This window comes from Lissotriton helveticus, chromosome 11, assembly GCF_964261635.1.
Source record: "Lissotriton helveticus chromosome 11, aLisHel1.1, whole genome shotgun sequence".
Lineage (NCBI taxonomy): Eukaryota > Metazoa > Chordata > Amphibia > Caudata > Salamandridae > Lissotriton > Lissotriton helveticus.
The window spans coordinates 563,955,466-563,981,290 of NC_136072.1; positions in this window are offsets into that span (position 1 = coordinate 563,955,466).

Here is a 25,825-nt window from a genome sequence, read left to right on the forward strand (position 1 = left end):
CTGTTCTATAGTCATGGTATGGCCTAGGGTCCCTGTTCTTTGAGGTTGGTTCCGTGATTGTGTCCCGGGCACCACATCCCCCAGGGGATTGTCTTTTCCCTGGCAGGCGAGAGCATGGGCAGGGTATCCTTTTTTGCTCCCATCAGGCAGCTAGAGGGCGGCAGAAACCTTTTCCTGCCCAGTGAGGGCACAATAGTTTCACCCTGCCTGACCTCGTATGGGCAAGGAAACACAGAGTTGCTCCAATCCGACAGGAGCAGAAGGAAAAGCTGGCAGGGATGAGGGCATCTTGCGGCTCCCACCGCAGCCACCAACAATAAAAAAAGCTGTGGGGTTACCCGGGTGGGCACCAGGGAACCCCGTATATTAAAAAAAGATGTATAGCACTGCACAGCCCCATAGAATAGGGCTCCTTGTAGAGCGCAGGCTGGGCCGCAGGGGCCATAGGGCTGCCCCATATTTGGGGGGAAATAAATGGAAAACAAAAAAGAATACAGAGTGTTGGGCTAGAAATGGGGCCACCGGTGTTCCCTCCTGGCCCCCCAAAAAACCTGAATCTGTGAGTGTCCCAGGTGGAAGCAGCACACCAACAAAAAAAATCAAGAGAATAAAAAGATGTAAAAAAAATGTTTTAGCTAATTTTTATTTGCTGAGACGCCACAGTGGGGTCAGAGAACGCCACACATAAAAAGGATAAGACAGGCCTATCTTTTTATGTGCGGAGCAGTGTGGCAGGTGACACACATTTGCTGCCTTGTGAGTTTATAAAATCTTATGACGAGGGATAAAACATGCTTCTCAGTATATTCAAGGTGACACATTTGATTATTTGACATTTTGATTGTGGAATACATGCTGCAGGATCAGTGACACTTACTTATTGACTGTTAAGATTTTTCATCTACGCCTATTTAATATCAAATAGTGATGCCAACTGGTGCTTGGGGAATTATAACGGCCATATTTCTCGCAATCAGGGACAGTGAAAAGAGACTAACCTTCGAACTGTCACTCTAGCCTCATGGAGGCCATAGAGGTTTCACACAGTAGGCCGCGCGCCAGAGCCGGTACTTCATCAGAGCCTACCAATGAGATATTGCTGTCTGACCTGGCTTGTTCCTTTATTTTAGGCGCCTTGACGCCCATTGGGCTAAGTTAGTGCGATATAAGACACAATTCATTCATTCATTCATTCAGTATGCAGGTCTGAGGAACCTAGAGAGCGCGAGCACAGATGGTCAGGGGAGGGGCAAGGGGGGCTGTGGGTATGCAGGAGGTTTTTCTTCAATAAAAAATGAAGTCGGGAGTTGTTGACAAGCTCCTCGTTCATCTTGCGCCATCAACCTCTTGTCATTTTCAATTATTTATAGCTAGGCGAGCAGATAACCTTTTACCGTGCAATATACATGATAATGAGCGCGAGCTTTAGGCAGCTGCTGAGGTGTAGAATTTAAGGGGGTGGGAGGTGGAGGGTTAATGGACAGTGCGGCTGCATAAGATAAGAAGCTGTCTTAATCAAGAGCCTGCTTCTCCTACCTCTTCCTTGCTCTCTGTCTATTTATCGGTCTCTTCATCTCTCACTGTGTGTCTTTGTCTGTCTGACTGACTGTCTATCGATCACTTCCTCTTTCTCTGTTTCTCACCTCTATCCCTTTTTTTCTCTTCTTCTGTCTGTTTCCCTCAGTCTCTGTCATTCTATAAGTCAGCCTCTATCACTCTGTTTATCTACCCATATCTCTCGTTCTCTCTTTTTCTCTTTCCTCCTGTCTCTCTCGCCCTGTCGCTCTGTACATCTGTCTGTGTTACTCTCCCTTCCATTTCTGTCACTTTACACGCCTGGTTCTCTTTCACTCTCTCCATCTGTCATTATCTCTCTTTCTCCCATTCTCAGTCACTGCCTCTCTTCCTCTCTCTCTTTCTCCCTGTTCTCTCTCACTCACTCTCTCGAGCCAGCTCTCTCTCTCTTTATACTAAGGTTCCTTCGCTGCTGCAGGGCAGGAAGGTGAACGGCGCTCATAGCTAAGCTAAGCACAGTACGTTTTGCAGAAATAGGCTGGAAAGTGATTCCCCAACCTCAGCACTGACCTTCGCCTGGTGTTGCCGCGGTTCCATTATAATTATTGTTTCTCAAAGCTCCTAGGACGCAGCCTCTGTCAACAATCTCTGCTAGGCGGAACTGGCAAAACGCTCTTTAGAGGACGGCCTTTTGTCGCATCAATAAATATCCGAATTTTAGAGCTCATTCGTCAGGGTGTTTTTAAGGGATTGTGGCCCCATAGGCGAAGTACAAAACTTATATTTGCACATGTAAAACGTGCACATCTTATCCCACTATTTTTGTTGCACTCTCTGTAAAACAAGCCAATTACAGGATATAGGTGCCCGAATGCATGCATTCAATTTGACACGCACACATTTCTCTATATTTCTTACTACTCAGGCCCTTCAAGCGGAAATAAAAAGTATTGAGGGACCGGAGTGGGGGAGGTGGAGGGGTGGAGGGGAACAGAACCTTCAATGCACCTGGCCTGCTGCTACATGTACTCCACTGTGACCACGTGCAGACTGCAGCGGGGTCATGAAACTTGAGCTCCCCCCCTGCAAAGTGCACGGAGGGCCCCCCCTCCAGACTCACTCAGGAGCTCTTGGGCCAGGGTTCTATGCTATAGGCCCCCCCCTGGAGCTAGACGGACCCCCCCTCCCTCGTTCTGAGAGGGATGCAGGGGTCTTTCTTACCCCACTGGTCTGGTCTCGAGAATGTATCAAGCGTTGAGGGTAGATATGATGCAGCCACTCACACAACTTAAAGAGAAATGGGAAGAATACGAGGGCAGTGTAATCTTTGAAGAAACTGGACTAAAATCCTGGTAATGAGCTTGAAACTATCCCTCAACGCGTGGTGTAAACTAATCAGTTGTATTATGGTACAACGCATGCCTGAAAAACGATTGCCTGTACCACGCGGTCTCTACCATTACTGCATCTTTAGCACGCGTGCCTTTACAATGCAATTTCATGGTAAGACGTGATGGGTAATTGGGCATGCGGGCTAAAGATAATACCCCTGCCCTGTAAACGGTCTCTTTTCCCCTTGCCCTCTAAAATTTAAACCCACACCCCAAAAATAAATTGGGACCCCGACCCCAGGCCCCCCCTTTGAAACCTAAACTATCCCCTACATCCCTAAACTACCCCTACCCTGCCCGGTAAACTGTCCCTTCTCCAGCTGTCCTACGCCCTAAAAATTAAGCCCAAGCCCCAAAAACGACTCCTACCCCTGCCCCGACCCCTTACAACAATTCCCTACATCCCTAAACTACCCCGACCCAGCCCCCTGCCCTGTTCCTTCTCCGCCTGCCCTGAGCCCTAAAAATTAACCACCCCCCCAAAAAACTACCCTGACCCCAGCGACCCCGAACCTGAGCGCTAAAAAACTGTTCCCTACCTCAGTGAAGTACCCCGACCCAGCCCCCCACCTGCCCTGAAGCCTAAAACTGTCCCCTGCCCTAAGCCCTAAAAACTATCCCCTACATCCCTGAACTACTCCGACCATCGTGGCCGGACTGACAACCAAAACCGGCCCTGGCAAAGTGCTCGGCCGGCCACCTGGGGGTGTGACCGAGCTCTTTGGCGGGCCCGGTTTTCGGCCGATTTTGGTTCAGCGCCGATTTTGCAGCTATGCTGTAAAAACGGCCCTGTAACAAAAACGACCCCCAGGGCCGAAAACCGGCCCCCACCCTTGCGGCGAACCGGGGGATTGCCCGGTGTCCGCAACGGCCAGTCCGGGCCTGCCGACAATGCCCTGTAAACTGTCCCTTCTCCCCCAGTTCTTAGCCCTAAAAATTAGGCCCACACGTCAAAAACGACCCCAACCCCCGCCCTGAGCCCTAAAAACTGTCCCGACCCTAAAAACTACCCGATCCCCTGCTGAGTCCTAAATCTAACACCACCCGAAAAACCACCCCCTCCACCCCCCAAGACCAAGCCCCAGCCCCACTTACCTCACTGTGTCCTTATCCCTAAAAACTGTCCCCCACCCTAAAAACTACCCCTACCCCCTCCTGAATCATAAAACCTAGTCCCACCCCAAAAAACAACCCCTTCCACCCCAAAGACCAAGCCCCAGCCCCACTTTATTTACCGTGTCCTCTTCCGATTCCCGATAGTTCTTCCTCTTCCGCTGTTTCGGTCTTCTCCTGCCTGTACTTCTGCTTGGCAACAAGACAGCGCATTGCCTTAATCATGCATGTGCGTGATTAAGGCACATGCGTGGTTAAGGCAAGTGTGGTACAGCTTGTGAGGAAACGGCACGCATAGCTCAACCTGCATTGTTTAGGCCATATTTCCAAACTAATCCAATACTATGTACTGCAACTGGCATGCCTCATTCCCAGCAGACTCAACATTGACTTTGCTAACACAGCATTCACTTGCCCAAGATGCCTCTAGGAGGGAGGTGTATGCTGCACATGGTTTAGGGTATGGGTACTCACAAACATTTTCCCAGGGGCCACAAAATATGATCTGTGGTTTGCCCGAGGGCTGCATTGACGCCAGCAGGATGAGAATGAGGCTTTGCGGGCTGGGGGTAAGGTGGGTGTTAAGGAAGTGAAGCATGAAGTTAGGGGCCGATTAGGATTGCGGTGAATCCGCATCCTCCGGGCCGGCGGAAGCCACCGCCGGCCCGGAGGATGCGGATTCACCGCTGCGGTGACTACAAAGACCCCCCGCCAAATTAGAATGGCTGGGGGGTCATCGGCGGATGGGCAGACCGTCCGCCGCTTTTCCACCGCGGTCGCCTTCCGACCGTGGCGTAAAAGCTCTAATATGGTGGCGGTGTCTATCAGACACCGCCAGCCATATTAGGATGGGGCAGAAAACATGCTTTTCCGCGGCGGCTTTTCCGCCGTGGAAAAGCATGTGGTCTTTGTTGTTTGGGGGCCCGTTGTGGGCCCCCAGGGTGTCGGGGGGTAGGGGGTGCACATTTACATGCACAAAACGGCAGGCACCGCGCGATGCCTGCCGCTTTGTGCATGTAAATGTAAAACATGCATTTTTAACCTTGCAGCGGGTGCTGCTTCAAGCAGCACCCGCCGCAAGGTTAAAGATACGGGATGTGACCGCCAGGGTGGCGGTCACATCCTAATTGCACAGTAGGGACCGGCGCTGCCCCTGCGGACGGTCCCTCCACCTCAGGGGTGGCGGACGGACGCAGGTCCGTCCGCCATCCTAATCCGCCATCCTAATAGGCCCCTATGTGTGGTCAGTGAGTCATGGAGTTATTTTGAGGTTTCAGTCCATACTGTCCTCTAAATAATCCCCTAGTCTCTAGAAGAGACATAGATTTGATAATACTCTGGTAAGCAATATCTGGATCACTGTCCCTTTGCTAGCCATCTCTACTTGCTATCACTGCCTCGGGAAAGTCAAGTGTTAAAAAAATAAGTTGTTTCATAACTGAATTGGAAAGAAAAAGAATTGCACAATTTGAAACCAAAAAACCTATGACCAAACTGTGTGATGCTAGGCAACTGTTTTATTTCACCATGCCTCCTTTTTCTTCATTTCACATGTAAGAGCACCTTGAAATATCCGTGTTCAGGATATTCATGGTACAAAACCTTCTGATGTGTTTGATTTAATAAACTATAAATGTTATCCACAGCCGCGGGCCGTGGAGGGTGTTTTGGTGGGGCAGAGAGGAGGTGTGGGGGAGGGGCAGGGTGGGGGGTGCTAAAAACCGGAGTATGGATAATTGAAGGTAAGTAAACAATTTAATTAATAAAACGAATTTTGTAGCACGCCCTGCATCGCAAAATGTGATGCAGGGCGCGCTACGAAATTCGTTTTATTTATTCAATTGTTTACTTACCTTCAATTATCCCTACTCCGGTTTTTAGCACCCCCCCCACCCTGCCCCTCCCCGCCTCTCCACCTCACTGAAACTCCCTCCACGGGCCGTGGCTGGTTATCCATATAAAGTAAGAGCCCAAGCCACCTATAGGGTTTGACAGGATAACTGACTATCCTCTTAGTTAGCATTGGCATTGTTGCCAGGGTGGGAGGAGGCATGAATGCTTTCCATGTTTATTTTTTAAAAAGATCACTTAGAAAAAATACTTCTGAATGCACTAATACAGTCTTGTGTACTAAGGAGAAATGCTTTTGCATGTCAATGAAAACTTTTTGAATTTCGAAGGGACTTTGTCATTTTTAAACACATTTGTTAAAATATGTCTTATAATGAATGTGTTCCGAATGTTAAGTGGTGCAGGATACCTTCTTATTTGCTTCTTTTACTTCGGTTATCTTGTAAATAAACACTTGCCAGTTTATTTATCATCCTTCTGAAAGTTAGTGATCTCTAAAGTAGACAGCAGCCCAGTGCTGCTGTTCATTGAGGGGCCGCATGTGAAGGTCAGGAGGGCCGTACTTTGAGTATCACTGGTGTAGATTTACCCGCTGCTGGCTGACTACCAGTTAGGGGGATGTATGACATTACAACGCATGCTTTTACATCGCATGCCTTTACAACGCTATTTTTACAACGCATGCCTTTACAACGCATAGTGCTTTGGGGCGCTGGATAGTGAATAGTTTAATTTACTATTCCAACTCCAGTCCCCGTGGATAGTAGGGAAGCTGTTAGATAGTAAATGAAACCTATTCCCTATCCTAGAGCGCCCCCCAGCGCAATGCGTTGTAATGGTTTGCGTTGTAAAAGTTGCGTCGTAAAGGCACTGCGTGGTAAAAGGGATGTTTCCCCAGTTAGGGTATTCCATTTTTTAAAAGGTATCAGGGACCGTAGTATTGACTCAACATCAATTGCTTGCATGCTGGAGTTCTACCCCTGCCCTGTTAAAACAAGCATTATCTATGCAAATTGGTCTTGCATTTGTGAGAGTTAGAGGTATTGGCGTTGTAAATGAGAATGTCAATTACCCATGTGTTTTGGATAGGAGCGTGTGGAGTGAATTTATGTGCCTTGGAATTGTAAGCTGTGGAATGGTGTGGAATGGAATATTGTGGTGTGGATTTGTGTAGTGGAAATTTGTGGCATGGTGTGTAATGGATATATGTGGATAGTAATTATGTGGTATTAAGTGTACTGTAATTATGAAGATTGGGATTGTGTATCAGATGGTAATTGTGTGGAATGTTATTTTGTGTGGTGGAGTGTACTTTTGTGGAGTTTAATTATGCGGTGTGCTGTTGAATTATTTGGCATGATCTGGAATTCTGTAATGTGGATTGGATGTATGTGGTGTGTTGTGCAATTGTGTTGGAATGGAAATGTGTAGAATTGAATTGTGTGGCATGGAAGTGTGTGGTGCTGAGTGAAATAATGCTGGTTGCAATGCAATAGGTCTGGCATTTGCAACATTTTGAGCTATTGGCATTGGAAATGACATTACCTTTTATTCATGCATTTAAAAAAATGCAATAATAAAAGGCATTGGCATTTACAATACCAATACGTTAAGGTTTTGAAAAAGCGAGACCTATTGAACTTTTTTTAAGGTGGCAGGTCTGATACAATGTCATATATGGAGTATGTTGACGAAAACACTTTAGTAGCATAATAACTCAATGTCCGATAATTTCCTAAATGTTAGCTGCTTGAAACAAATTGTGAAATTACATCCTGCCCAAGAAAACACTCAGTCTCTCATTCACATCTGATTTCTAAGCTCAAACGCAGCATGTTTCCTGCTGCACAAGTGTACAATGCTTCCTACCTCCCAGGAATGGACTCTTGATAATGACACTATACAAGTCGTAGGACATAGCACGGGCCACTGGAATTATGCAGCATGGGAGGGCCAAAATATGCGTAAGGGTTGAGTGAATTATGCGGCAAGAAAAAACAATTCATACCATGTAATGCAGCATATTTTTTTAAAGTATTACCTAATTTTTCAATTTAAGCATATTATGTGGGAAATGATGGACTATGTGGCAAATAGGGCAAATCTTTTATTATGCAAAAATCGCTGTGGCTGCACAATCGCATAATTACTGTGGCCCTGGCATAGCCTCTAGGCTTAACATAACAAACGGTTGAGTAAAGGGGCCTGTTGACACCAAGGCAAGGCTTCTTGGGTGTGTTTGTGATGCAAATGTAGACACTTTGCCAAAGACAAACCTTCACTGCCTTACAGATATCTCCAAAACTGATGATGGGGCCACCCATATCTCAAGCCCTTCTACCACGGCAGTAGCCACCTCACACCTAACTGCAAATGGAAGACAGAACTATCTCAGAGCCAGCTTGGACAGCTATCAGATGCGCACGACCACTGACCGGGCATGCATTGTACCATGTGTAGCGGAACAGCTAATCACAAGACCATCATTGCCACATGATAACCTGTTCCCGGTGCAGACATCTGTTATACCATTCAACCTGTGCAGTGATGCACTGAGCTCTAATAGGGTGTGCTATACGAAGCAATATATAAGTGCTCTTTATTCCCTGCAGGTACACGCCAACATTGCAGGGATTAGACGTTCATCGTCTATAGTTATGCACAGAGACAGGGCATCAAAACAGACTTTGAAGCATCATTTGGAGACATGAGTGCTGTACGATTAACCTACAATGCATTTATACATATGTTTGCACAATTATCCCTCAGCTCTGAGAAGACCACATGGGTTTAGCCACGGTAAAGGACAGCCCACATACCTTATGCAGACAGCCACAGGTGTCCCCTAGAAAGGCGATTGTGTGTTTGTGCTCTCCCTGCACTGCTACAGCAGTGAGGTGGGTGTTTGGGTGCTGTAAAATGGCGGGTGCCCCCAGAGTGTTTCGCTGGGCCATTGGGCTGGGAGTGTGCTCGGAGCCGTAGGGGTACGTGTCCGAGGGCAAATGTTATTAGCACCATCTGGAAAGTAATACACGCATTTTAGGCCCGGGGGCTGGGCACCCTTGCTCCCCAGGGGCAGCAGCAACATAGTGGGGGAGATCGGGGGTGCAGGGCTGGTCCGCGGGGGCTGCTTAGACAGTGCGAGGGTCACATCCAGGATGGGCTTGAGCAGTGGCTTGGCGGTGGGAGAGGATCCGGACACCGGTTCCGGTGGCAGTGGGGCACCAGGAGCAGCTACCTGCACAGATATGGCAGAGGGCAGGGTAGGTCGGAGATTGGCAGAGGGCTCCAGCGGTGAAGACTGTCGGTATGCAGTAATAAAGAGCGATTCACGCGCGGTAATGGCAGCCTCTGCACTGCACTCTTCTCTTACAGACGTAAAAGCAGGCCCCTTACACAAAAACAGTAGCATGCTGCAGGCTGCCGGCAGAACTGTCCTCTTATGGAAAGAGAAACAGGACAGGGTGCGGTCAGCTAAGTGTCAACGGAATGCGTTGCCATGGATGACATCTTACAGAGGGAACACTTTCCTTTCGAACAAAGGACCCGCGAGCAGGAAACGTAACTGTATGTTTCACACATACGTGACACATTTTTTCAAATAAAATCTGTACAGATAGAGTCTGATATATATAGGAGGAGGAGGCTCGTGAAAAATATAACATAAAGGGGCCAGACTGGCTGTGGGAGGAGAGGCGGCCACTGCGCATGCGTAAGATAAAAGAGTGCGAATACCCCATGCCAATCTGATGAAAAAACAAGCATTTATAAATGCAATAGGACTCGTATTACGAGAGACCCATTGCATTATAAACAAACGTGCGGGCATCCAAGACGGCATGATCAGGAGTGGGGGGGTGGTGGTCAGAGAAGTTACGGACTGAGGAAGGGAAGGGTGGCAGAGGAACAAAAGAGTTTGCTAAGTAAAGGGGCCGACAGCAATGGATGGAGAATAATGACGACAAGGCCATGAGGAGGAAAGACAAACAAGCCGAACAAAAAATCAGAATGCAGCATTTCCGATTCAAGCCAATGAAAAACATGGACGTAAAGTGTGCGGAGCTTCCCCCCACTATACTGTATACTGCATGCCTCGCAAAGCGAACAGCGCGTTGTGCTGCAACGCTATGATAGACCTAAAAAACAACATGATATCCTGTTTTATAGACCTGGTCCTGGCCAAGCACTGCATCACTATGCGATGGAAGGCACCCACAGGGTCACAGATAGACACATGGAAGAGAGACCTTCTTAGATGATCAGAATAAGAAGGGGAGCTCTCCTCCGAGAAGTCAGGAGTACGGGATCACTAGATTTTGATCGTCCCTGAGAAAATTTGGTAGAGGTGACAAGGAAAGCTATGACCGACGAGAATACCACCTCCTTCCCTTGAAGAATCCCTCCTCCCAGCTGACACCAAGTCTTACGTGTCTAGGCATCAGGACCTGGAAACACTCCCACTATAACTCAGAAATTAGTCGAGAGCCAAGACTACCACTAAATACAGATGACCCTGAAAAATGTTGGATGGGCTCTTCTGGGCCAAACTCTCCAGCATTGTGGCTGTGCGCACTTCCCTTTTTCCATCTTATCGAAAGGGCACAAGACACCACAGGGACATAGGGTAAAGAAATGAGGGGGTCGGCTGTGATTCCTACACTGCTGGGACAGGATAGTTCATATTAACAGTGCTTGAACGTGATGAGAAAACGTTGACATGTATTGATGTACTGTAGTAAGCATGCCATCTGATCGCTGGATCCGCTGTCCGTAGTACATGTATTTTCCCAACCACCTGTTGGTTGCCCCACCCTATGCAATGTTACAGTAAAATATTTCCACATTGCACGTGTACAGATATGGAATATCTTTACAAAAATTATATAAAATATGTTTACAAACAATATAACCTGATAGGCATTACCACTAATTTACCTCAGGGTTTTGGGGATCTTGCTATGCAGTACTGTTACATAAAAGGATGATCCTCTGCAGAATCTGGTAAGTGCACCTCAAGACTACCGCATGTCACAGAAATGCATATACGTTAGGTTAAATTGATCCCCTGTGGGAGGGTCCTTCCAGAAATGCATGGGACTGCATTATGTCCATGGACCAATGAACTGGGCTCAGGTTGGCTAGTCCAGTGCCGCATTTTTTTATACCAAGTAACAAACTAGTCAAAACGTTGTGCACTATACATACTCTTTTCTAAGGCTTTTGAGGATGCTATGATACCAAAGATGTTTTTCTTAAATTAAGTGGTGCATTATAAGCTTAGGCAAGGCCTGATTACATGGGAGCTATTCAGGACTATCCTATGTAACACAGTGAACGGATCATTGTGCACAATCTTAATTTTGACATCACAAAACTCCCAAGTGATTTTAATTTGCTGGTTTAACCATTATACTTTTAGGTCTCTCCAACCAGACATTGATAAGTGTGTGGTTGTGAAGGATCTACTGTGGGTTACACCAAGAGCTGACAATGGGCATAAAGCCCACCCACTGCTTCCATTTGTTGGCTTTTTTGTCACTCTCATTTGCTTGCTTCTTATTCAATGGCTTTCTCTACTCTTCCTTCAAGCTTTTTTCTGTTTTACTTCTAGTGGAGCATAGTCACTTTATAATCATTTTGATTGGCTGACTTGTAGCCTTCCACTGTTCACTTTTAAGGAACCATTTTTTTCTTTTCACTAAGTACTCCATGAGAGCGCATATATTTTGTAACTCTCTCCCTCTCGTGCACCTCCCCCCAAATGCCTGTCACCTAGCACTCCCTACTGCTCTTCCCATTATGTCCTTTGTCTCATGTTCTTCTTCCCCTGCCCTCACACTCCACGTTGCTCTCCCTCTCCTGCGAAGCCTTTCCCCTCCTAACCCAACCCATCCCAATTGTTTTTTCATTCTTCTGGCTCCCTGTTGCCTACTTCCCCTTGCTACTCTGTTGCTCCTTCACCCCACACACACACTTACACTTTTTTAATGCATTTTTTGAGAAGTCAGCAGCTGCCATTTGGTGCTGAGAATTCCCCTATCACAAAAGGGTTTTCAGGCGCTTAACATTTCATTTGTTTTAATTTACCAATCTAAGTGACATCCTCCATCTTAGATCCGTCAATAAAAAAATAACATGGCACCCTTGTAATCATTTAGGTGTGCATATACATGGTGGCTCAAGACCGCACAAGGATGAAATGACCCAAAGCAGCAGAGGCTTTATCTCACCTTTGTCTTCGTTTTTGTTGTTGCAGCTGCGCAGCAAATTTGCAAAAAGTGCAGGCAAAGCTTATTTCAAAGAGTGATCAATTTCCTTTTGTACATATGTAGTGGACCTTTTAAAGCAGACATCTAGTTAGGAAACAAATGGATGCTTACACCTTTTCTGATATTTAACCAGAAAGAACGCACCAACAAAGATAGAAATACAGATTCCTCACCTGTTATAGGGATAGAAGCCCACCAGATGACAAGGACCGCAGATCGTTAATCTCAACAAACACCCGCACAAGGGACAATTAGGTTCAGGTGGCATGACCGTTGATTCAAAACGAGGCCTCTACGCCCAGATGAGTGCGACCAACAGGTACTTCTGGCTTTAGACGTCCTTCAGACCCAGCCATCTCTATGACCTCAGAATCTGCACACCTTGCTTACAATATGGTGGCCGCCTTCGAATTTCTTGTCATAGCACTTTCCAATAAGGATTCTACAGCAGAGACAAACAATATACACTTGACCACACATGGTCAAATTCCTGCCAGTTCACGCGAGAATATAATATTGCCACTGTCCGCACTGGATAACAAATTTATAGTACCCTCATGACCATTCAGTGTTGACAACGACAGTATCACTCGTTACTTTACTCCTGATTGCATTTCACAAGGACCACATGACATTCTTTATCGCCAAAGCATTTTAGAATACTAAGGGCTAGATGTAGGTAAATGGCATTTACCGATTCGTAAATACCGAATTTTACCGATTCAGTCTGACTGATATTAAGAGTAATTGGAATTAACCAAACCATTGCACTTGGCTATAATTCCGATCACATAACTTTTAACTGTGTCTGAGGGATCTAATATTAAAACAATTTTTTGATACTCATTAGACACTTATTAAGTATTCTCACTGCACGTCTACTTCACGAAACCTGCTCCGCAGTAATTCTGGCGTCGCAGCACACCAAAAAGGTACTAGACCTTTTTGGTGGTGCCCGATGATGAAGCATGACACCGACCAGGTCGGTGTGTGAGGGCTTTCTTACCTACCTAAGTTGGGTCAGGTATTGATTTTCTCCCATTCTCTTTGCTCCTTCAAGTCGTTACTGTTATACCACAGACCTCTCTTTTTTTGTTGGCTTACTATAACCGGGGATTAAGAGGGTGTCCTAACTCTCCCTGCCTCTCTTTTTGTTGGTATGCACTATTTTAAGTGCCACCTACATCTAGATTTACCGATTCTGTAAATTTACCGATTCGGTATGTTACCGAATCGGTAAATTTACAGAATCGTTAAAATTTGGGCCCCCTACATCTCAGAAACCAAATACCGGTCGGTAACGGGCAAAATCGGCCGTTACAGACCGGTATTTGGCGACCTGTTATTTCTCTGAAATAAAGGACATGTCCAATAGAGATCTAACAAGTGTAAGGTTCCCTCATGAAGCAAGCCTTAAACAGAGTCGACCCATACAATATGGTATATGGAATTAATAGTATGAAATTTATGGTCTGGAGAAGCTGAACTGGCCTCCTGGGGTATACTTTTATTGAAACCAACTAAACCTAAGTATCCATACATATTACAAGTGCAGCCCAATCATCAAGACCACTATTTGGCTCTATTAACAAAATAAAACAATTTATAGGTCCCTTCAGCATATTTAACAATATGAATCTAAACATTAATGTACCAAATATCTAGGTACTGGGCACTAGGTCACTATTCCAGGACCACCAGACCTACATTTCAACCAGAACTGACAGCCCCACTTCACACCGAACCAAAAGCAGTATGTATAACCCAGAAGTCAGTGCTGATCTGCTCCTGGAGTGGTGCTGGAATTAAGAGACAAATAAAATCCAGACCAGCAGAAATGTAACAGCTTTTTTAGCCAAGTACTAAGTTGTCCGTCAGCAGGAAACCTGGCACTTCAAATCGTTTAATGTAGCAAATTTCCAGGTGCATTAAATCTGGGCTAACCGAAGCACTGTGAGCCGCTCTGCGCGTGGGCTATTAATTCTAATGCACCACAACATTAGGTTAAATACTACCATAATCAATTCAAAATATGAACAAATCCTACCCATTTTGAGAGGTGAAAAATGGCAAAAGCAAGTGCTACTTTTGAATATATATTTCCTGCCTTCACGACTAAAGAATAAATTAAGTCTTCTTGCTGTGCTTGAATAAATCTAGTCCATTTTGGACCAAAATCCCAGTAATACAGGGGCGGCTCCTCCGCAATGGCGGAGGAGCGTCGCCCCACTGTCTGGCTCAGAGCCAGCAAATGAAAAATAATATAATGTTCTAGCATTGTTTTATTTTTCATTTGCCGGCTCTGAGCCAGCTTGTGCAGGGGGGGGTGAGGCACAGGAAGAGGAGTGCTATGTGCACTCCGTAAGTGCACATAAGTGTTTGGTCCGCCGTTTCAGGTCGACCAAATCTCACACGCGTACTTAGGTTTCTCCAGCCCTGCTGCATTGACCAGCTGGGCTGGAGAAACCCCAACAGACTCCCTGGCCTGAGCAGAGCATCTTTTCAGCCCGCTTACGCCAAGGAGAGCAGCGCAGAGATTGAATGGGAGTCTGTCCCAGGGTCTGCCGGGTCCAGAAAGAGAAGAGGAAGCGCAACGTGACGTGGCCGTTGGCTTCAGGTACATTTTAAAAAATATATTCTGACACCCCGCTTGTTCCCCCACGCTTCCCCTTCCACATTACCTTCACCTGCCCCACCACCCGTTGTTTGTGGCTGCATCTACTGCACTAGTATAACCATAATTACAGGAGAATTTAATAATAACTTCCTATGTAACCATTGGAAAAATCTCTCATCTGAGAACCTCCCAGACTCATGGTCAAACATTACACCCCCCTCACCACTAACTGATGGATCAACAGGATGCTGAAAAACAGCTACATGTGAAAACTATGTGGGCTCATGAGAACAGTTGTCACATTTTTAAACAGTTTTTTAATCTATGTTTAATTTGAAGATTGCTTTTCAAATAACTGTGCATGAATTTGCTGGCTGCTTTTAATATTCATTGTATGTTTACTATATAGTTAACATTATGATTGCTGCTCAAACTCTGTGGCAAGTTGCGGAGAAGCGCTACTATTCTGAAGCAGACAGTTTTACCTGAATTTGCTACCATCAGATCTAGCTTTTAGTTGGCTGCACTTTATTGGGGGCATTATCTGATCGATTCTGAGATTTTCAACCATGCATTGACATGAAGCGGAGCGTCATTTATTCTTAGTCTCCCGGGGCAGTTTCTGGACTCCATCTTGGATTGGTGAGCAGTCTAGAGTTGGTCAGACCTGCTTCCAATCATTTACTTAAGGAGACCCATGCCGCAGATGGGCCGCTAGCAGGCCAAAGGCAAGCCTGTCTTTAACCATTTGTTTCCAGATCGTGCCCGGCGCCAGCCATGCTGCCTGTTTCCCCTCCACTTTGGCCAGTATCCTCACAAAAGAAACACTCCTATCCCTGAGTTGCAGCCTTGCACTCCCACCTTGCCTCTTTACCTTTTTTCTGATAGTACCCCAGAAGTTGTGTGCAAATCCAGCTGTTTCAACCCAAAGGTAACATGTTGTGCTCTAGAAAGGCACGTAGAAGGAATATCTTCGTTCCCTGGAGCACCTAATGGAACAGTGGGGTATAGAGCCTGCCTCGTTAACTGCAGGTCCTACCCTAGACCCTATAGAGATATACTGCTTTTACTAGCTGATGACGCATGAGATTTCATGTTTCTTACTGAAACCTGGCTAAAGGAAGGTTCCAATCCAGACCTTTCCTTGGCCATTTCCATGGGCTATCAGATTATTTATGCTAACCGAGGAGGAGGGAAGATAGGAGGAGGCATAGCTATTATTTTCAGGGACACCTTGGAGGTTTCATCCTCCACACTGGGTCAAAACAGGAATATTGTGGGTCTCACCTTCTGCTTCAAACGAACCTCCACATTCTCCTTTGCTGGCTTGTTAATTTATAAGCCCCCAGACTGCCCAATAGCTGCCTCCCACAACTGTGTGATGACATTGTTCAATTATCTCTATATTACGCCAATGTCACTGTCCTGGAAGGTTTTAACTCACATGTGGATGCCCCAAACTGCTCCCAAGCTGCCCAATTGATCCAGATCCTTCAGGGTTCAACTTGACTCAACTAGTCAGCACAAACTGGTTGTATGAGAGTCAACATATACAAAACAAAACAATGTGTAAAACATTCAACAATACTATAGAATGTGGTATAGTTATTCGTCTTTTATTTTCAGCTGTTCAGAGCATGCAGATGTTGAAATCAGCCAACGTGTTTCACCCAAACATGGGCTTCTTCAGGGCCCTGAGTAGATAAAAATTGTTTTCCCGACAAAAGTAATCCTTCAACCGTAGTCAAAATTATAATAATAGTGGTGAATTCTAATTTAAGAATCACGAAGCTCTGGGGTAAGAAGAAGGGGATTCTTGCTGTGTAAACCCAAATCCCATGTGAGTAGCAAAGTATCATAGGAGCCGTGTCCGGTGGCCGTCTTTCCAAGTAGCGCGATCAACTAGTCAGCACCCCCACTGATAAACTAGGCAATACATTGGACTTAGGGTTTGGTGGACTGGGTTACTCCATCACAAATTTGACGGATATACCGCCAACCGTATTACAAGTCCATTATTTCCTATGACACTTGTAATACGGTGGACGGGATATCCGTCATGTTTATGACGGAGAACCCATCTGCCAAACTCTAAATCAGGCCCATAATCTTTTCCAATATCACCTGTCTCCACAGCAGTGCTCCCAACCGTCTGGTATCGATGGATCATTTCCTATTCCTGTTTTCTTTTAATGGACCTTGCAACCAATCAGAAACCATAGCTACTTGTGAAAAGAAGAGAAATTGGCGGAATGTCACAAAGGAGTCCTCTATGCCATCTCTTCTTTCCACTCACCCGCTTTCACAGGCAATCCTAACAGCAATGTGATGAAGGGTGAATTGAAGCCCTCAGGGGTGTGGTCACGAGTTACAAACCATAAACCACCCTGCCCTGTGGTTTCGAGCCGTGGGCACATGTCACCGACGCAATACTTCACTGAGGAATAAGGAACAAGCAACAAAGATTACAGTTGGGTGACATTTTATTGCACAAAACACATGTATTTCGATAAAACGCATTTCTAGTGAATATTCTTTAAGACAATCTGGCTTCACTCTGCCAGGAGTATATGCTAAATAGAACTTGCCTCTAAAGTGCTGCGAAGCAAGCTGGAATGATCCATTGAAATCACATTTAAATCAGTTAGAGCTAGAATTTAAGAAGGACCCAGAATACATTCTATGAACATATAGAGAACTTGAAACCAGCCTTCATGAAGAGAATAATTCCTGCAGATTGAATAGTTTAATGTGAGGGGCCAGCATTATTAAAAAGGCACAGGATACATTCTATGATACATTCTATGAAAACATAGCGCCTAGAAATGTGCCTTTCTGAAGAGAATTACCCATGCATGTTTGACATTCCAAAGAGATCCAAGGTGCAAAAGGACTGGGATCTTTCAAAAAGGGCACAATTGAAATTAGTTGGGGTAAGCAGGACACTCTATAAAGTCTAGTGCCCAGAAGCCCCTTAGCCTATGGAGACTATCCCAGCAGGACCTAATAGCCTAAGTGAACCTAAAATGCAAGGGATTGGGTGTGAATGGAAAGTACAGAGCGAGGACAGACACTTAAAAGACAAAAGTATTATCTGGCTTAGGGTGCCCACCACCTGAGAGAGAGAGGAATTGACACCCCAAGTCAGACAATCGGCTAGCCGGAGAGCCCGCATGCAAGAAGTTGCATTAGCAGAACCCCGCCTTCAGATTTGACGGGCTGAATCTCATATACCTGAAAAATGCAGAACCAACACTGTGCTGACGCCTTTTCTGACGCACTTTCTGATGCAGGTCATTTGGCCACATGTGGTCTAGGACACCGGAAGCTCACCCCCAAAGAACACTCTGTTCTCTAAAAGAGGACATCTTGTACATTTCTAAAAATATATGTGTTAGAGCGGAACTTACAACAGGTGCTGAGGTGCTGTGACATTCATTTCATGCAAGCTATCTTTCAGAACAACATTTCTGCAAGATTCCAAGATGTGCCAACTTGTAATGGCTGAGTCTGTGTACGTGTGTGTGTGGGGTGTCTTGCAATGGGGCTTGTGAAAGGCTACTGTAACTTTCAGGTTTGCTCAATTGCCTCGCTGTGTTCAGCACATCAGAAATGCACGTTTAAAACTATTTAGGCTCAGTGGATTCTGTTAACATAAGCCGGTGGCTTTGGGCCTTTGGCTTGGGCCTACAACCCCGGGATTCAGGGGATCCATGGGATTTCATTTGCTGATTTTATATGGTGAAAATTGGTCATTTTAGCATATTTTCAGATTTTGTCAAGTAGGGCTCACATCGGACCTTCATCCTACCAAGGTCGATAAAAAGGCCCCTCTATCATCTCCCTCCTCTTGATCATTCAATCATTCATTCAATGATCATTTATTTTCAACTGAGTATCTCTGTGACCCTTCAGCCAGTGGCCGCATCCTGGGCATGTCACTAACATAACACTTATAGTGGTATTTTTGCATACTCTGCATCGTGTTCATTTAAGCAGGCGTTCACAAGGCATAATGCTCATTAGGACACAGCTCACATGTTTAGAGACCAGTATGACACATGCTCTTGTCTGTGACGGTAGGCCAGTGTGTGCAAACATAACATCCTGTCCTGTTAGCTGTCCCCTTGTCCCATCTTTATCAATGGCTATCTATTCAATTTTAGTACAATATCTCTGTCTCATTTAATCAGTATCTTCGGTATAGCACTGTGATCACAATACATTTATAATCATTATAATGGCAGTAAATAGTGTTCAATACTGCTAGTAGCACTCATTATCATTTTTATTCATTGTTCTGAAAGTCTTGAAGCATTGTTCCAATCGTTGGTACGTGTGGTTGGTGTGATTAGTTGGAAGAATGTCTTATTTTCTGCTGTACTTTAAGTCTTTTTAAAACTTAAGCTGAAAAATTAAACAGATCTTCAGTGATCATTTCTGTAAACAGAAAAAGTAACCGTTGGTGCCTGTCTTCAGGTAATTTGAGAGGTTTGCAAGCACTTCTATTACCTAGGCACTTTCAAATATGAAAAAAGTAGGGTGATGAAGAAGGGAAAGATATCTCGTTACAACTTGCAGATGGAGGCGTTGGGGCATTCGGAGTTCCAGACGTCTTTAGGTGATGTATCGTTGGGGTCTGCTTACACTCTTCCTTTCTCTGCTGTGTAGCACATGCAACCCATCAGGATGATCTTGGCATACCATCCCCACTTGGTACTTCTCATGGGGCGGAGTCACTGCTTTCTTTGTAGGAGAACCATGGATCAAGAAAGTCAGTCACTAGCACTGGAAAAGAACGTAGGAGTCCTTGGATGATAGTATCAAGAGGCCTGGCCTGCTCTCGTTTAGCAGGGAGCTGCCTCCGTTGAGTTGTGCTTTCCTGGAGGAAGCCTGGCCTGCAGCAAGCAGGGATCTGCCTCTCCTCTAATCCATCTTGTCGTTGCTGGTCTGCTGGAGTGCACATTGTACCTGTGGCGTACCTTAGATGACACTCTTGATGCAAGTTGAGCTTGCCCCCCTTTGTCTGGCCAGGCTTCTGGTGTCCCTTCTTCAGGAAGCCTTTCAGAACTTAACAATGTTAGTCGTTGTAGTGCCACTCATGGACAACAGAGCAAGTGGAAGTGCATCAATCCAGTCTGTGTAGCTCCTCGCCCCTTGCACACCCCTTCAATCACGTGTGAGATGAACGGTGGTCAATTGTCAGAACACAAAAGCATAGGCACTTAAAAGTGTGGAATGAACTCCTTCAGGAGGCATTTTGGAAAAAAGTTTATACATTGCAGTGTTTGGATAGTTGTACCAACACGTACTTGCAGTCTCAAATAGGGGGCTATGATGAGTCCCGGCACCAAGGTGAGATGAAGCAGTCCATTTCATGTGCATTTAACCTAAGTACCAGCATTTTAGAAAAACACAGTAACAATCTGATCACATCCTATAAGTCATAGACAATGAAAAAGACTTTAGGGAAATAGTACATCTCATTATCTCCTATCTTCATATCGTGATATCATGTGGAGAAGAAGCAATTTGAACCATTGTGTACCTACAACCGGTTACCTCGTGATATACAGTCCTTGGAGGAGGTGTGTGCAGCACATTCTACAATTGAAACTCTTTTTAATAGCAACAGACCTTTCAATAAATGTGCTATTACTGAACTGATGCATGCTGTATGTTTGCCAGCTGACGTAAGAAGGGCGCTTCAAATGAAGAAAACAGCCTAAACATTATATTGGCATCCCTGTGTTACATTGTATTCTTTTTGTTCACTAATGCAAAGACTTTATTATTAGGGTGAGCGCTCTAGGTAAATCTTTGAAGCCCAGACTGCAATTTTGATACTTGTTAGGGTATAAAAATGTGTACACTTATTTTCAATATTTAGCAATGTGACGCTATGCATATTGCTCACAGGATGTTCCCCAATTAGATGCAAATATTTGCAGAAGCTTCAACGCAAGACCGATAATTCTTTTCTTTCAAAATAAAATGTTCACAAAACAGAATGCAAAAAATATTTCACCCAACCCAACATAAGGTAGGTACCATTCTTTGCAACATAAAAATAAACAAGCATTGGCAAATTCAGTAGGTCTCAAAATTATTTGTTACCCTCTTGGCTTTGTCAATGCACACCCATTATTGTAGTCCCTGGCTTATGTACTGCTTGAAAGCATTTTAGTACACTCACCTTCCATTATAGGTACACAATATTTCCTGCAACTTTGAAGAACCTAGACTATACTAGTAAGTACTATTAGGGTGTAATAGGGTGTAATAGGGTGTAATAGCAACCAGAAAACATAAAAAACGTTGCTGTGTGATGTGGTCAATTAATGCCTGCAAAATACTTCCTCCCCCTACAGCCAGTGGGGGTATCCAGGGCATGTTATTAACATAACATTTAAATGTACCTTGGGCCTGCTCATTTTTCTTCGCTCTTTCCTCGTCTGACCTACGGAGTATTTTGACATATTCAGCATCTTGGTCGTTAAGTAGACGCTCATACTGGGCCGCTGTACCAATACATTGGTAGCGGTATTGTGAATTAATTCAGGTAACCGTGAGAGAACTGAATAGTGCAATGAAGGATATGTGGGGGGGTGCTGGACATTACGGAGATAAGGAGAGGTGGAGCATGACCGGTGTGGGGGGGTAGCAAAAGGGAGTCAAGTGCCAGGATGGAATACAGTGCTCACCCCTCCTCTTTTGGCAATCAGTTTGCAGGCGCAAAATGAGAGGCAAAAGAATTTACTGGAAGTGGGCGAAGGGCAAGGCAGATGTAGTCAGTTTGTAGATAAGAGGGCGACACTAAAGTAATATCCTTCCCCGGGAGAAAAAGGGAAGTATGACGTGTGCTGCTGCACAGCACAGAGTAGAGGGGGCATCTGGGGGACGAGCTGGAGAGAGAGAGAACTGTTAGTAGTGAAGGAGAGAGAAAGAGGGGTGTGTTGTTCAGCAGATGTGAAGGAGAGAGAGAGAGACTGTGGAAGACCGGTGTTTAATATCGTGTTGGGTGAAGTGCCATGCGGCGAAGTGAACCACTGTGGCAGGAAATTGTTGACACAGAGCACAGAGCACTTCCTCTTTTTGTGCGCGCAAATTGCAAGCTGACAAAGGCAGTAAGTCTCGCCTTGCCGTCCTTCCGACAATGGAAGGAGGGGTGAGAAATGAATTTGGGAGAGGCCAGGTGCCTAAAGGACATCGTTTAATTTTGAAAGCATGAGGAATAAAAAACCCTTAAATGATGTCTATATATAGGACAGCACAATGAAGATGAAATGACATTGTTATGAAATGAAAAAATGGAAACGAAACCGGAGTGTAAGGCAGTTATTATACAAGGAAATTACACTAAGGAAATCACACTGAGTATAGGCACATCAAATCATTTGCCCAGGAATTAAACCCCTGGACCCCATACAATCCTTGAGCTGCTGAGGGAGTCTAAATATACAGGAGTACACCACAGAAGTGTAACGCCACAAAGTAACGGAGTTGAAAGGCACATTTTTGAAACCACAGGAACCACTGAAACGGGTACTGTAAATTATAACTGGTATTTGCGAAAAAAAAAACTACAAAGTGTGACCACACAAAGATAGAGATAGGGGTGTCGAGTGTATTAATCCATTTAAATGCTCATTTCTGGAGTGCAAATCAACCTCATTCAAATGCAAAGAATAATATTTTAAATCTATGGAAATACTTAAAAAATGTGACCTATAATAAAAAACACCCTACATGCTCATGTCAACCACCACTGCTCAGCAATTGCAACAAGCTTCTCCAACCAGTAGCTCTTGAGCTACTGGTAGCTCTCTATTATGTAGCTCACTTTACAAAATGAAAACCTATTTTGTCCTTTGTTGACTTAATGTATGTATATCAAAATTGAAAAACATATATTTGATAGAAAATATAGATATTTTCTGAACACGTAATGTTATTTTTGAAGAAACAATTTTCGAATTTGCCAATATATGTAAAGCTTATTTTTGAGTAAATAAATCATGCAGCATTGGGAGGCTTATTCCTCATATTATTTCTTTGGCGTTGGGGGCATTGAAGCTTTAGCTGCTGTTTATTACCTACCTAGCATTCCATGTTAAACCCCCCCCTGTTAAATGTATAAATGCAAGATATTCTTTTAAATGTATCTTTCCGGTGTGAACCACATTCTGCCTGGGCTATTCTTTCTTAGTGGCTGCAATTGAGATCTGGTATATGTCCCTCTCCTATACCCTTAATGACACAGGGGTATACACTGTCTTGTAATTCTTGATCCTGTGCAGCAACCAGGGTGGCATTGCCCGCTAAAACTGGCAAATTTTAGACTGAAGTGAGTATCCTGTTCAAAAGCTTGACAGAATTAGCAGTCTTTCCCAACTTTCAATTTTTAAGATAAAGTATATGTGAAAGGCAGTATGTATTCTTATATATAGTAGAACTCAGTATCCTATTCATAGGGACACTAGTGTCTATGTTGATCACTGTGAGCCTGTGAGGAGAGATGCTATTTTATTGCTCGGGTGTGCCCTGCTTATGTATCTTTACCCTAGATGTTGGGAAAGTTGGGGAATCGATCTAGTGTTCCTTTCTCAAACACTGCCTGAATCTTTTGCATGGGGCTCTTTGTTTTGGTAGTGCCGAATGAGTGGACCTACAACAGACTGCGTAGAATCTTATTATTCTGCGTCTTCTTCATCAGAGATGACAATGGAATTTGAGCCGTGTGATGGACCCTGATAATTTGAATGAGTTATAGAATGAGTGGACTGAGATGGGCTAGGCCCGTTGCAGAAAAATGCATGTGTGCAGGCAAATACGTCAATCATGGAAATAGTGGAGACGGTCACCTGGGTATTGGGAGTGAACAGGAACCCTAGAATGTTCCAAGCCTTAGCTAGGCGCTTTCGGCTCTTGCTATCAAGTGTTTTTATTGTGTTAAAAGCGGTATTATGTATTGCCACAGGAACGTCATGCACCAGATGCATAGAGCAATTTATAATATGTGTGGTGGTGTTGGCCATCACGAATATAGAGGATGTGACGAGGATGTCAAGGGGTTCGGTGGACTAATTAAATACGTGCCCACCCCTTCTTGGCTATCAGTCGCTCGGCGAATGACAGACAAACAATCACTGGGGAGATGGTGCAAACAGAGAGAGAGAATGAGCAGTCTAACAAAGGCTAAAATAATGACACCCAATCCTCGCAGAGAGGAAATAAAGACAAGAAGAACGCCCGTGAAAGAAAACACAGGCCAGAGACGGAGACCACAAGGTGAAAACCTTAATGGGAACAAAACAATAATAATAATAAATAACGCACAGAGCTCATGAAGCGAGTGGGAAACCAGTGTAGCAAGAGTAAAATACAATACTAATACAAATATTTTGTACAGGTGAATAAATATATACTTCCCAGGACTCGAACGTGGGGTCAAAAGGTACCTCTCAGGACCCACCTCACTCAGGAACAGTACAGTGGAGAGCCAGCACTTAGGAGCAATAATGTGCTTAAGCAGATGTAGAGCAGGAGCATAGATGAAGTGAGGGCACTAGCAGTATGTGGTGGCAAGCAGCATCAAAGAAAAAGCATGTGTCCAAGACAACACAATCACGTGTCAACCACACCCCAAAGCCGAACACGACACAATCCCGTGTCAACCACACCCCAAAGCCGAACACCTGGACACACCCAGGAAACACCCAGTACCCCTAGACTCGAACTGGGGTAGGGAAGCGCGAACCTCCCCACAAAAGAGGAGGCTGGGACTCGAACCCGATTCCGGACCTGCCGGAATACACCCAATCTCGCAGACTCGAACTGCCGAGAGGGATCATGAAGCTAGGGGGGTTAGTTGATACCACAGGAAATTACACCGCAACTCGCTCCCTCCGTGCTCGAACCAGCAGGGAGGCGATAAGCCACAAGCCACACACGTTGAGCTTTAAATAGCACTCGAGCAGGGCACCTGACAAGGAAGCGTTCCAAACGGGACCACTGAGATACATAGAAGGTTCGTGAATCGTGACCATAGGCAATGCCGCGGGGGTGGGGGGGAGTTCTGAGTCCTACCCAGAGCTAGCCACAAGGGGACCGCACACAGCCGCTGTATCTGACAGGAAGGCAAAAAACTGTGACCACACAAGAAAATAGAAAGATACAATACAATACAATGTGCAAAGTAGTAATGTGTTATCAACCTAGAATATGGCAAAGAACAAAATGCAATCGCACGTCAAACCATAATGCGAAAATGGAGAACTAGGGGAGACTCTAACTCCTACCCCGGACACAGAGGCTCCGGGGGACACCCTGCACACAGACTCGAGGGGAGAGGGATCAAAAAACCTAGAACCACTGACGCTATAACCATCCCCTCCGGACCGGAACCGGCAGGGCAAACAAGAGTGCAAAACAGGAAGACCCCCAACCTCGAAGGCACAACTGTTATGAACCAATAAGCAGCAGAAAAGCCGATACTGGCCTCTGACAAGAAAGTGACAAATCGTGACCACACAAAGGGACAGACATTTCTGGGTTCAAATCATGACCAGAGATAGCGCCGCAGGGAAAGGTGACAGCCAGAGACAGTCCACAAAAGAGTCAGTCGCACCCCCAGGCAGCAGAGACCCAGGAAATCCAAGGAAGTACAAAACCCCTGGTCTTACCCGTGGTCTCTGCCCCAAGGAGCGGCGGCGGTGCTCTCAGGAACCTGTCTGTGGTGTGCGCCAAACCCACTGCAGACGTATGTGGTATGATGGACGTTCGGGCGCCAGCTGATGAAGGGTGAATTGAAGCCCTCAGGGGTGTGGTCACGAGTTACAAACCATAAACCACCCTGCCCTGTGGTTTCGAGCCGTGGGCACATGTCACCGACGCAATACTTCACTGAGGAATAAGGAACAAGCAACAAAGATTACAGTTGGGTGACATTTTATTGCACAAAACACATGTATTTCGATAAAACGCATTTCTAGTGAATATTCTTTAAGACAATCTGGCTTCACTCTGCCAGGAGTATATGCTAAATAGAACTTGCCTCTAAAGTGCTG